This window comes from Falco naumanni, chromosome 5 (assembly GCF_017639655.2).
Source record: "Falco naumanni isolate bFalNau1 chromosome 5, bFalNau1.pat, whole genome shotgun sequence".
In the NCBI taxonomy this organism is placed as follows: domain Eukaryota; kingdom Metazoa; phylum Chordata; class Aves; order Falconiformes; family Falconidae; genus Falco; species Falco naumanni.
Genome location: NC_054058.1, coordinates 4,087,142 through 4,099,122, shown reverse-complemented (window position 1 = coordinate 4,099,122; position 11,981 = coordinate 4,087,142). Strand labels below are relative to the sequence as shown.

The 11,981-nt window shown below is 54.4% G+C and overlaps 1 protein-coding gene across 3 annotated transcripts in view; it reads left to right on the top strand.

The window, feature by feature from the left end:
- Positions 1–2,630: 2,630 nt before the first annotated feature.
- Positions 2,631–11,981, top strand: part of LOC121089525 (galactosylgalactosylxylosylprotein 3-beta-glucuronosyltransferase 1-like) — a 31,242-nt gene continuing 21,891 nt past the window's right edge. For 2 of the 3 annotated variants that reach the window (XM_040596832.1, XM_040596831.1), the window contains exon 1: positions 2,633–3,734. The gene's annotated coding sequence lies outside the window, so the exon portion shown is untranslated. Of the gene's footprint in view, positions 3,735–11,981 lie in introns of all 3 variants that reach the window. The other variant, XM_040596833.1, reaches the window with a different exon arrangement.

Sequence of the window (11,981 nt, the reverse complement as noted above, 5' to 3'; positions counted from 1 at the left end):
CTCTAGTACATGTGGTGTTCTGAGATTTGTATTTATAGAGACAGTGTGATGCCAGTCCCTAGCAATGCTTTACAGGCCATGTCAGCTGTGGGCATGACGCTCAGCTGACTTTGACAGTAGGTTTCCCTCCCGCCCCCCCATCCCCTCTCTGCCCCCCTCCAGGGCTGCTGGTGGCTGTCGCTCACCTTTTGTTTGTGCAATACACTACGCCAGCTGGGAACCAGCAACAGCTCTGCTTGCTTTTCCCCTACTTTGAGTGCAATAAAGAGGCAAGTTCTCAGTACAGCTGTTAACCCGTGTGGTACCCACAGCCCAGCATCACACACCTGCCTGCAGCAGAGGACGCCACCAAGGTCCCTTATGCCCTGTAGCCAAATTTGTTCCCAAAAGAGACAGTGGGAAGCATGAAGATCCACTCCCTCAGTCCTATAAGGTGCCTCAGACACTCACGATGCCATGCACTGCTCGTAGGAGCAGCGGCAGGAGGGGTGAGCTGCCTGAGCAGGGAGCAGCTGCAGCCACTCAGCCCAGATGGTGTAAGACCTCAGGAGGCTCGCAGCACCGAGGTACAGCTTACTCCTTTGCAGCACGAGTCAGGGGACGTTTTCCACAGTGTTTCCTCTCCTATGCTGCTGCAAGGCTTAGGGATGTGGTCTCTGGGTCTGCCTCGAGGCTGGCACAGCATCAGGCCCCTTAGGGTATGGCAGTGAAAAAGCAAGAAAAGCAGGTTGCAGGAATAAATTGTACACAGATGGCAACAGTACGCTACCTTCTTCAGCAGCATCTCTTCCAGGATCTTGAAGCACTTACCATTTGGGAAGGAGTTCAGCTTTGTGGTGACCTCAGGATGGAGATTTCATGGAGCTTTTCACCTCACGTTGTACTTTCAGTGGGGGATGTCTGGGCAGATAGAGTGGCGGGTGGCCTAGGAAGGCACAGAATGCCAGGTGAAAGCTGCCACCCGGAGCACTGGAATGGGGATTGCTGCATTTGTCTGGGCTGGACACAGCCGTGGTGGAAGGAGGAAGGCCTTACCAGTGCAGCAACTCCACTGCCATGTGGTTGGGAGCACAGGCTGCCCCAGGCGGTGCTTTCAGGGTGGATAAGGAAGGATATGGCACACTGGATACCCCACTGTCCTCTCCAATAAATCCACTCTGGCTGCTTTAGCCGAGAGAACTGGCTCTGTACAGACCCACCTTCCCCAGAGCTGAGTCTCAGTTCAGACATGTGCAGCTTTTGCCAGGAGCCAGCTCTGACCAGGTGGGGAAAGCATATTCCTGCAGAGCTGACCCTCAGCCTCTCCAGCGCAACCATGGGGGGCACTGCCTAAACTATGTCTCTGTGTGTAGCGGTGAAACAGTCATGTCAAAGTTTATGGACATAAAAATGGAGAGCCTGGATCATGAGTAAACAAAGCCTGAGTGGTTTGAGCTTCCAGAGTTGCCAGAAGCCTTGGATCTGATCTCTTCCTCCTGCCGTTGCACTCCAAAGTTACATCGGGAGTCAAAGTCCTTCTTAACCAGCCTCTCCTGGCGAGGCCCCAGGGTTAGCATGTTCACCCAAGGATTGTCTCCAACTCGATGACCACGCAAGATGTCTGTGGCTAACAGTCATTTATCTCCACCAGTCCCTTCCCCAGCCACAGGAGGATGAAGTCTCTGTCCTGTACCGGGGGATGCTGAGAGACTCAGCGCCTTGCAGGGGGGGTGGGCAATCAGTCGGTGCAGGTTTGCCTAAAAGCAAGGCGCTGCGGAGCTGGAGCACCCCAGCTAGCTAATTCCTGGAGCAGGGTAATGCTTCTGCCAGTAGTGCAGGAGTAGTTCAGGCTTCTGCTGAGCCATCTGCGGGGAAGCGTCTCGCCATTTCCTGACACCCACATGCTGGCTCTCAGCCCTGGGCGCACAGGACTCTTCTGGGCCCAATGTACAAACCTGGGGGCTCTGCCTCCCGCACTGAGGGCAGCTGGGTGGCTGGCGGGGTGGCTAGCTTGCTCCCGGGGGCAGCAGCCTGGGATGCCAGGGCAGGATAGTGCCAGCCCTCAGCGCCCTCGGTGAAGGAGAGCGGCGATTCCTGCCTGCTCCGAGGGAGCGGTGCGTGAGGATACAGGCAGCGGGTGGGCACAGGCAGGGGCAGGGGCACGGCAGCAGGGAGCGGGGCAGGAGGTCCTCAGAGCATCTCTCTGGCAAGGGGAGAAGTGGGTGAGCGAAGGCACCGGCACACACGCGCCTGCTGCTCTGCCCGTGTTGGGTTCGCCTCTGTGTTGCACTTTGTAAATGTCATTTGGGCTGTAAAATGCCACTTGATATCTTTCCTTCTGAGGTGTTTGCAGCAACATCTGCTCCAGAAACGTGGCGGAGACCTGCCAGCTAACCTAGGCAGACAGACTTCTCTTGTTCTTCTCCAAGAGCACTTTCCAGCCAAGGATCTCAAAACATTTTGCCCTGCTTAGCTGCTTAGTGCATCCCCCAGCAGGAGCTTTGTTACCTGAAGCCAAATTTGATCAACAAGTCCCCGCCTGAGCCTGGGACTGGGCTACCTTCTGTGTCTCCTGCTTTGGTGAAAGCTGCGGCAACCTCTTCAGGAGAAACTCCTGGGATGTGGCAGTCACAGCCCTCAGGAGAGTAAGCAGGGGACAGATGTGTGCTGCCCAGCCCTAGGCGAGAAGGCTGGATGGAGAGAAGTCTCTGACCTGGGCTGGGCTGTGACAACCCTCACTTCTCCTGCCTTCTGCATTCGGCCCCAGCTGAGAAGCTGAAGAGTCGCTTCACGCACCCCTTCAAGCAGCACGGTGACTTCACGGCTGGGAGACGCAGCTCTAAGCAAGGCTGGCAGGGCACAACCGAAGCGGGCCCATCTTCTGCTCCCACAGAACCTGCCGGACAAACCTGGGCTGCAGCTGCTCGTGCGGCCAAAACAAGAAACCACTCCACGGCCGCCGCAGCGGGAAGTGGTTGCACTGACACGTTGCACTAACCTTCCTTGCCCACCTCAGAGCTAGAAGGGAAACTGAGGCACGCAGCAGCGACGTCAGCCACCAGGCAGCGAGTGGGGGTGACCACAGTGCAGCAGCATTGTGGCCCCGGGTTCGGGCTGTGCCCAGTTGGTTGCCTTATCGTTAGCCATCCCTCCCGCTCAGTTAGCCGTGGCCGGTGGCTCCTCCTTGGAGCAGCCGGAGCCTCGGTGAGGAGCGAGAATTCAACCCAGCGCCCGGTCAGCAGCAGAACAAGCCCCCCGGGACGGATAAAGACCATCGCACCCGCTCGTCCTTCCCGCGGAGAGCACGGCCCGGCCCGGCCCGGGGGGAGCCCGCCCCCGCCGCGGGGAGGGGAAGGGCAGGGCCGGGCTGCGGGGGCAGCGCTGCGGTGGTGCCCGGCCCCGCTCGCCCCCCCCGCCCCCCCTCGGGTCGCCGCTCTCGCCCCTTCCCCGCTTAAGGTGGCCCCGCGGGATGCGCGGCGCGCAGGAGCCGGCTGCGGGCGGCCCTCGGCGCTCCCCCACCCCCGGCACAGGGTGGCCTTAAATCGGCTCCGCGCCGCGCGTAGCCGCATCGCCGGCGCCGTCTGAAGGCGTTCGCCGCCATCCACCGGCAGCGCCGACGGGCCGGTCCCGGTCCCGGTCCCGGAGGACGCACCTCCGCCCGGCGGCGGGCGATGCGCCCCCGGCAGCCCCCGGCTCGGTGCCGCCCCGCGCTCGGCGCCCCGGCATCTCCGCCGTGACCCGGAGCATCTCGCCAGGTAAGCGGGAGCCCCCCGCGTTCGGGCGCTGGGGGTTTGGGGGTGGGGAGCGCTCGGGATGCAGGGGTGACCTTGCGGTCCCCCCGGGCGCTCAGTGCTTGGCACCGGGAGGGGTACCCTGCCCCGTCACCAGCAGCCGGGTCCCCAAACTTCATCCGTGCTCGGTGCCCAAACCGGCGCCGCTTTTTACGAGGACCCCCTGTCCTTGCACCATCACTCCCCCGGCCCCGGCCCGGGCACCTTCCAGAGGAGCAACATCCCACTCCCAGACTGGAATTTTCCAGCTGTGGGGTGATGCCCCCGGTCCTGGTGTCTGTCCACGCGTGGCTGCAGCAGCCAGTGAGCCGATGCCGCCGGGGTCCCCCACCGGGTCGCCTCAGCGCGGGTCCCGGCCACCCCACTTCCCGCCCCCCTCCTCCCCCCCCAGGTTTTATTATGCTTCTTTGTGACAAACACCGTGGAAATACAGGGGGGTGACGGGGGTTATGTGCAGCCCCCATGGGAGCCGACCCCGAGTGGGCGTCCATCCCCACCAGGAGCCCCAGAGGGGGGGACTGGGAGAGGGAAAAAGCCGGAGGGCTGAGGAAGGTCCGGGCCCTTCTCATCCTTGCCTGGCATACGGGTGTCTGCCCAGGGATGTGCTTGCTGGTTTTCTGGAGCAGAGTTTGGGGGTGGCTATTCCTAGATGAGTTGAAAAGTACTTCTGGTGGTGGCTTTTTTTTTTTTCACCCTCCTGCCACTCACCCAGCCAGCCTGCGGTCAGGGGAGAGGAGTGGTAGGCTCAGCAGCTAGTGAATGAGAGGGAGAAACCCCCCAGGTGCTGCAAATCTGGAGAGAAGCAGCTGGTTCCTCAGGAACTCCTTAGGGAAACCTGCCAAGGGGCAATTCCTGTGTGCACTTGGGAGAAGGGGTGTTGGGATCAGCAGGGCAGCACCGTAGCAGAGCAGTAACGATAAGTGATAAATATCTATCTGGCAAGTTGTAGTCTGCACAGCTCCGCGAGGGAGTGGGAGAACATGAACGATGCAGCCTCTGCAGGTGCTTTCAGCTCTTTCCCTGGACCCAGAGGAGGCCTCTTTGTGCAAAGCACGCGTATGTGGAATGTATAGCAGGGTACAGTGGCTTTACACACAAGTGTGATCACCCACCTTTGCTCAGACTTAAACCTTGTCTGGTGCAAAAAGGCAAAAATGGATGGTGAGGTTTGTGCCTTGCATCCCTGGACCACCAAGCGGCCTCAGGCAGGGCTGGGAACAGGGGCCCGATAGCTAGTTGGGAGATGGGTGCACGGAGACGGCAGGATGGAACCCTCGCGGAAAGGAGCCTGTTGTTGCTCCAAAATGAGATAACTTGGTAGGAGATCATGGGGAGATCAGACTCATGTCATAGAGAGGGTTACAGGGCCGGAGGGGGCCACCAGCAGAGCTGCGTGTGACAGCCTGTGTCACATCTGTTTGCAGCTGCGCATGCCATTAATACCCTTCTCTCTGTGCCTTGGAGCAGGATGTAGGGGCCGGGATCGCTTTCGGTCGGTGCCTGCTCCATGGTTTCCTAGAAGCTATCCGTTAGCGGGCACGCCTGGGACACAGACCGTACGTGAGTGCCGGCGGCCGAGCACACGGTGTGCTGGCCCTGCACGAGGCCAGGAGCCCGGGGGCTGTGATTCCTCCCCTCCCTCCCTCCCCGGAGCTACTTCAGTATCGCTTTCAGGGCACTTCAGTCTGCGCTGAATTAAGGCTCCAGAGGGCAGTTAATACACGGAGGTAGATGCACTGAGCAGATAACACGTAGTATCATCGGGTATTTCGGGAATCGGATGAGATCAAATTAAAGCTCTTGGCTTCTTTGACATTTTCAGTGTAGTAATAATAATTACAATAATTGATAAACCATTTAGGCAATCTTGCAATCCCAAAGCAATTCAACAAGCTGATACGGAGCACAGCTGAGATGCAGCCACCTTTACAGTGCAAGGGCCTCAGCCTGACTTGCAAGATGTTTAGCAGCCACCAGATAGAAGGTAAGCAGTTGGGCTGAGGACACTTGCTCCCATGGCAAAGATTTCTAATGAGCGAGGCTCCTGCACCTTTGAGCTTTGTTCTGGTGTCATTTGGGAAGGAAGACTGTTGCCTAGGGAGCTGTACAGAGCTATAGAGCAGCTAAATGTATGCAAGAGAGAATAAACTTCCAGAGTACAGCCCTTAAATTCACATTCTTTCCATGGTTTGGGAACATCTTTGTGACAAGTGCTTGTGTCCTCTAATGGCATCTTCCCTGCAGAGTGTCTGAGGTGGTACTGGACAGCTCAAGGCTGTGTCTCCCGCGTACCCAGCATCCTTTCCTCTTGCCTGTGAGGCATCTGTAGAGGTGCTTTCTGGCAGGGAACTTCCCTCTGCTTCAGCGACAGACCAGGAGATGTCCGTGTTTGAGAGCAAAGTGGTACCTAGCAGGCAGCTTGCCGGCAGGAGCCTGGAGGGGCTTCGCTCCAGCCATACCCCTGGATGGCCTTCCTCCCCTCTTCACCTGCCAGCGGCACTGCCCTGCACCCCCCCTGTTTGTCAGTGTCTCCATGGCTCTAGCCCCCCCTGCCCCCCTGCCTCGGGGTGCTGGTGCTGCAGGCACAGTCACCTCCAGCTTCTCACCGATGCCCCAGTAGGCAATGTTGCTGTCCCAGCCGTGAGGAGCCACCCCACGATCCCATCACCTCCCAGAGCTTCTTCCAAGGGCTCTTCTTCCTCCTTTTCAGCACTCTCAGTTGTCTTTCTTATTCCCAATATTTGGGAGCAATAAAGAGATCTCCTGAATTATGCTGCAAGCCTTCATGTTATGCCTACGAGGGATGAGATATTTGATAGGCTCCGAAGATGCCCTTTACTAAGCATGCAAAATTGCTCTGGAAAGCTCTGCAATTATTCTGCAGGATGTACACAGGAAAGATGATATCTGTCCCCTTCCTCCTTGTGTTTAATTGTTCCTAATAAAAGAAGAAGCTTAAGAAGGTGGTAATAAACCAGACTGGAAGCCAGGTCCCACACACCTGCAGGGGTCCGGAGAAGTCCAGAATCGCTGTGCTCTTTTTGCTCCTGGCCTTTCTGTCTAATAATAAGCATTATGCTTGTCTGCACTGCTTCCCATCCCGAGATCTCAAAGTACTCCGCATATGTGATTAAGAGTATTCCCTGCCCACATACAGAGCTGTTTGTCAGGATGACTACCCCCACTTTACAAGGGAGACACTGCAGCTGACAGCGTCAGAGCTGAGACAGCCCCAGATCGTCTGTCTCCCAGGCAAGGCCCCTGTGTCTCTGAGAAGCACTTGCTGGGAGGCAGCTCAGCCAAACCAGACTGCAATTTAAAACCTACCAGTACCATCGGGGACTAGTGAATACAGCGTGCAGATGAGAGCCGTGGCTGTCGGCACCCTCCTCTTGGGTGCAGGCGTGACTGCCTGAAGCCTGCTCTTCGGAGGGGACACTGGTCAGACCCCACTGATTCCTCCAGGTTGGGGAGTATCTCCAAACTGCACCCTGAGCTGTGGTCAGCACACTTATAATATCTTGGTCCGTTATCCTTCCGTGCTCTTTTAAGCTGTGCAGGCTCATAATTAAGAGCTTGAAGTCTCTTCTAGCTCACTCTCATGTGACATTAGTGCTCTCGAAGGACTTTCCTTAAGAGCTCAAATTTATCTACTTTGCCAATGTTCCCAAGTGTTCAATCAACTGCCTTGTTGGCTTCCTCCGCCGCGCGGTGCAGGGAGATGTCTGAGATCCTTCTCCCTGAGACAAAAACATTGCCCTTTGCAAATGCCTCAGATTTATAAAATGTGAGCTAAGTTTCCTCAGGAAACACGACTGCCCAGGGCTGTGACACAGAGCTGGGATACACAGCTCTGGCACAGGGACCTTTAGATTTTGTTTCATCCCTCCTCTGAGCAGGTAATCGCACTAATGCCTGATGCACATAGAGAGATTCGTTAAGATGGGGCTAGTTAGCTCAGGGAGACAAATGAGGAGGGACATTCGGGTGAGAAACAAAGCCATCAACAGCATAGAAGAGGGAGAATGAATTCGTCTCTACACGGCTCTTCTGAGTAGAGGATCTGGATTGCATTCAGGAAAATGTGAAAGGTAGCAATTTGATGATAAAAGTAAGTATTTTCCCATGCTGTGCATAGTGACATACGGAACTCGCTGCTACAAGATGCTGCTGGTGCTGAGTGTGGGATTCGGGAAAAGAGGAGACATTTTGATGGATAGCAGATATTCATCACTGGACAGGACAGTCCATTTGAAACAGATCTAAATCTTCAGGCTTCAACCTCCCACAATTGTCTAGCATAGGATTTCTTGTACTTTCCAAAACGCACAACATTGATCAATGTAAGAGACAAAGGACAAAAGGAGGCAGACATGTTTGAGTGGAGATCACTGGGGCATATTTTCATTTCCACACAGAAGCAAAAAATATGTGTTCTCCAGCCTGTGTGCTGACACTTAGCTCTCACCAGTTTGGTTCTTGTCAGCTGGAGCGGGTTCAGGTTAAGTTCTGATGAGATTTGCGCTGATCCAGTGTTGCTTATGCTGCTGCTTCCCCTGCCTGTGCTGTTGATTTTAACAGACTGCCAGCATCCTGGCAACTTTGTGTGGTGCTGGTTTATGAATATGCTGCATTATAAAAGAGAATGGTATGGTCCTATTCTTTGGATGTTACCCCTGGCAATGAGAGCAAGGGCATTTATTCCCGGTACGGCCAGCCTCTGGCCAAGCAAAGTGCTGGGATTACCCGAAGCTGAACAGGGTTAGCAGTCAGACAATCTCAGCTCTGGATAAAACATTTTAGAGCGGCGATATTGTCTCATTCTGCAAGTTCGCGGTGGGTTTGTGTGTGGGAGTACAGGGCACATGGGAACTGCGTTTTGCTAGGAAAGCAGGATTGCTCCTCAGCAGTCCCTGTGTGGGAGAACTTGGAGGAAAAGCCAAGGACCAGGCAGGCAGCAGTAGCTTGCAGACCCTGAGGTGACGCTCCGTGTGGCATTACAAGGCAGCCTGGCTCCTAAAGACACTTCTGTAAGGGCAGGGGTAGAGATATGGTTTTAGCAAGGTCCTCTGTGTCCGACAAAAATCTCCCGGTACCTCTTGCTAGAAACAGCATGGTTGATCCTTGCCTGGCAGGAGCAGGGGTTGCTGGCTCCTCTCCCCTTTCATGCCCCAGTCATTAAGGCAGGATAATTAATAATCATCTCTCCCTCAGCTTTTCTCATTCTAAGAGCATGCTAAAAAACAGCTGTAAGGGGATACTTCTCCTACGGGTGGCAGGTTTAATTTATCATTACGGCTATGTCCATAGCCACAGGTCAGGCAACTGTGCTGGGCTCCGTGAAAGCCCTGGCTGTGACCACAGCAATAGGGCTGCCGTTCACCGAGGCAAAACGGCACAAAGTGCCACCTCGGAGGCCACGCCGGGACAGCCTGGGTGGCAGCAAGGGGTCTTGTCGTCCCTGCAGTGCTGGGGTGCCTTCCTCACTGGAGGTGGTCCAGCCTGGTGTGCTCCTTGGGTCCTCCCTCCACTTTCTCCTGCACAGATGCCAGGGCCATCTTAGCTTTCTCCCTCCTGTCCCCCCATCCCCTGGATCCTTCCCTCCCGCAGCCCTTCCCCCAGCCCAGATCCACACAAAGGTGAAAAGGAAGGAGGCGCAGATGACTTCCCTGTATCTGCCAGCTTCTCTCTCCACCTCTGATGTGAATGAGGCCCTTCATGTGCTCCTCTTGAGCAAACACAGATGCTTTTGTTTTATGGGCTGGTGGGACGGGATGGAATTAATAAATCAGAGCGCCAGTGCTGTGCTGCCACATTCCTGCAATTTTAAGGCAAGATCACACACAAAAAAAGGCAGAAGTAAAATAGGCAATCTCTTCAGGGAGAGCTCAGATGCTTTGACTGTGCCTCCTGCTTGCTGTCCCACTTGGTCTCCTGCTCCCTCACCCTTGTTCATTCCTCCTCCTACTTTCCCCCACTCTCTCATTCCCATTAACCTCATCTCTTTTCCTGTTCCCTCTCCTTCCCTCAGGAACCACTTCCAAGTCACACCTCAGTATCTCACCTACACCTATTCTTCTTCCGCCACCTTCCTTTCACCTATGCTTCCCTCACCCCCACCCCACACAACCTACCCGAGGCTTGTGCATTCAGGTAGGATGTTCAATGTCCTGCACGCGAGCCCAGGAGCCAGGAGCACGGCAGCTTTGACACTGTGGACCAAAATGCCTCCTTTTATACCTCCTTCCTCCACCCTGCCTCAGTTTCTCCTCACAAGGAGAATGGTGCTGCCTGAGAGAGTCAGTGAATGACTCTGGGAATAAAGCACATGAAGCGTTACTCTTCTCTCGGGCACGTGCCTGTGAGCAAAATTAGGTCCTGCCCCAGAACCGGCAGGCCCTCTTTCTCCTCGAAGGGTAACCAGAAATACTTCACCATGCTTTGCCTAAAATTAATTCTTTTGAGCCAGATAACAGGTTTTTACCGTCTCTACTTGGCTACCACCAGGTGGTAAGGGGTTAGGGGAAGACCTTTTTTCCCCTCCCTATAATTAGCAAACTGTACATCAGGCTTCAAGAGGGCAATGCGGACCGCGTGGTTCGTATAAGCTACTCTCAAGGGGCTGAGGCATTTTTATTCACTGCAAGGGTTGTTTTTTCTCTAATGAGCTTAGGCACTTGAAAGTCATTTCCCCAGAGTGCTTATACATTGTTGTGCTTATCTTACCTGTGGGGGAACTGAGGCACTGAAGCAGGTGAAATGATTTGCCCAGATCCACATACTTACGCATAGTTGAAGCCAGAAAAAGAACCAAGAAATCTTGTTTCACAGTTGAGTGCTTTATCCTCTGGCCTCAGAGGAGGCCAGCAAAGACCTTTATCTTGTTTAGATGAGTGGATAGTCATTCCGAGAGGATGCTGGGGCAAGGGTATCTTTCTGTACTAATATGTGTCTTAATGAGTCCTGTTGCTAAGCGGCTTCAATGATAGATCACGCATCTTCTTCACTAAGCACTGAAATAATTTTTTAATCATTAAAGCTAATATAGAATCCTCAGAAACATCCAAATCTCACAGCAGGGGCTCAAATTAGCAAGCAAACAGAAACCAAATCCTGATTATCCCTGTGCACCTCTACAAAGCCCACAGGCAGCATCTGCTAAAGTCCAACACGAGCCTGGCGGAGCTCTCTCTCAGGGCTGGGCTGGGTACTCGGAGGCAAGCTGGCAAATCCTACTGCTCCAAGGTCCACACCAAGTTTCTTCCCTCCCTCAGACATGCGTGCCAGCTTCTTGTGCCTGTGGGGCAATAGGAAAGGCAGTAAGGGCTCCAGGCAGCTGAAATATCCTTTGGCATATCTTTAGAAAGGACAAATTATTTGCATTTTGGCAAGCGCTATCAAGTGGTAGATCTCAGCCTGGCCAGCGTTCCTCCCCCACCCCGTTGGTTTTTTCCTCCCCCTTGGAACCACCTCCTCCATCCTATTCCCATCAACCCCTTGCAGTCTCTCTTTTGTCAACAACTAGATATTTCAGGTGTTCTTTCCAATCCAGCCCCCTGCTCGGCTTTCACTCACACATCCCCCCTCCACCTTGGGGTATCGGCTCCTTTTGCACTGTAGCAGCCCATAGGCTTCTCCATAGCTCCTCCAGTAAACCCCAGTGTGTTTCCCATTCTGGTTAGCAGCTCTTTGTGTTGTTTGCTGTTTCCCTCAAACCTACAGCGCTTGGCAGCACATTATCAAATTATAAAAGGAGCTTTCTTTACAGCAGAAGTGATGTTTCTAACTTCTGTGTTAGAACAGGACTCTTGGAGCATTAAGGAAAACACAACAAATCTCTTATGACTTGATATGCATCAGCAGCTCCGTTACAAGGGAAGGCACAGGACACTGCTAAGCACTTTGCTAAGATCCAGTCATCATTGCTGACCACTATGCACCAAAGACTTTTGAGGGTGAATGTAGTTTACCCCAAAAGAATTTTTGGGAAAGGATAAATAAAAATTCCTCTTGCCACCTCCAAGAGCCTTCGTGCATGGTGCTCCCTGCTCTTGTCACCCTCTTGAGAACAAACCCAGTACTGTTCATGTATCATGAGCAGACTCCTTGCTTGCACTCCCAGTAACATTAGCCCACTAGACAAACTCTGCACACTTCATCCCACCTAGCAGGCTTTTCCAGAGGTGCTGCAAGGGATGCTCGTGGCTCTTC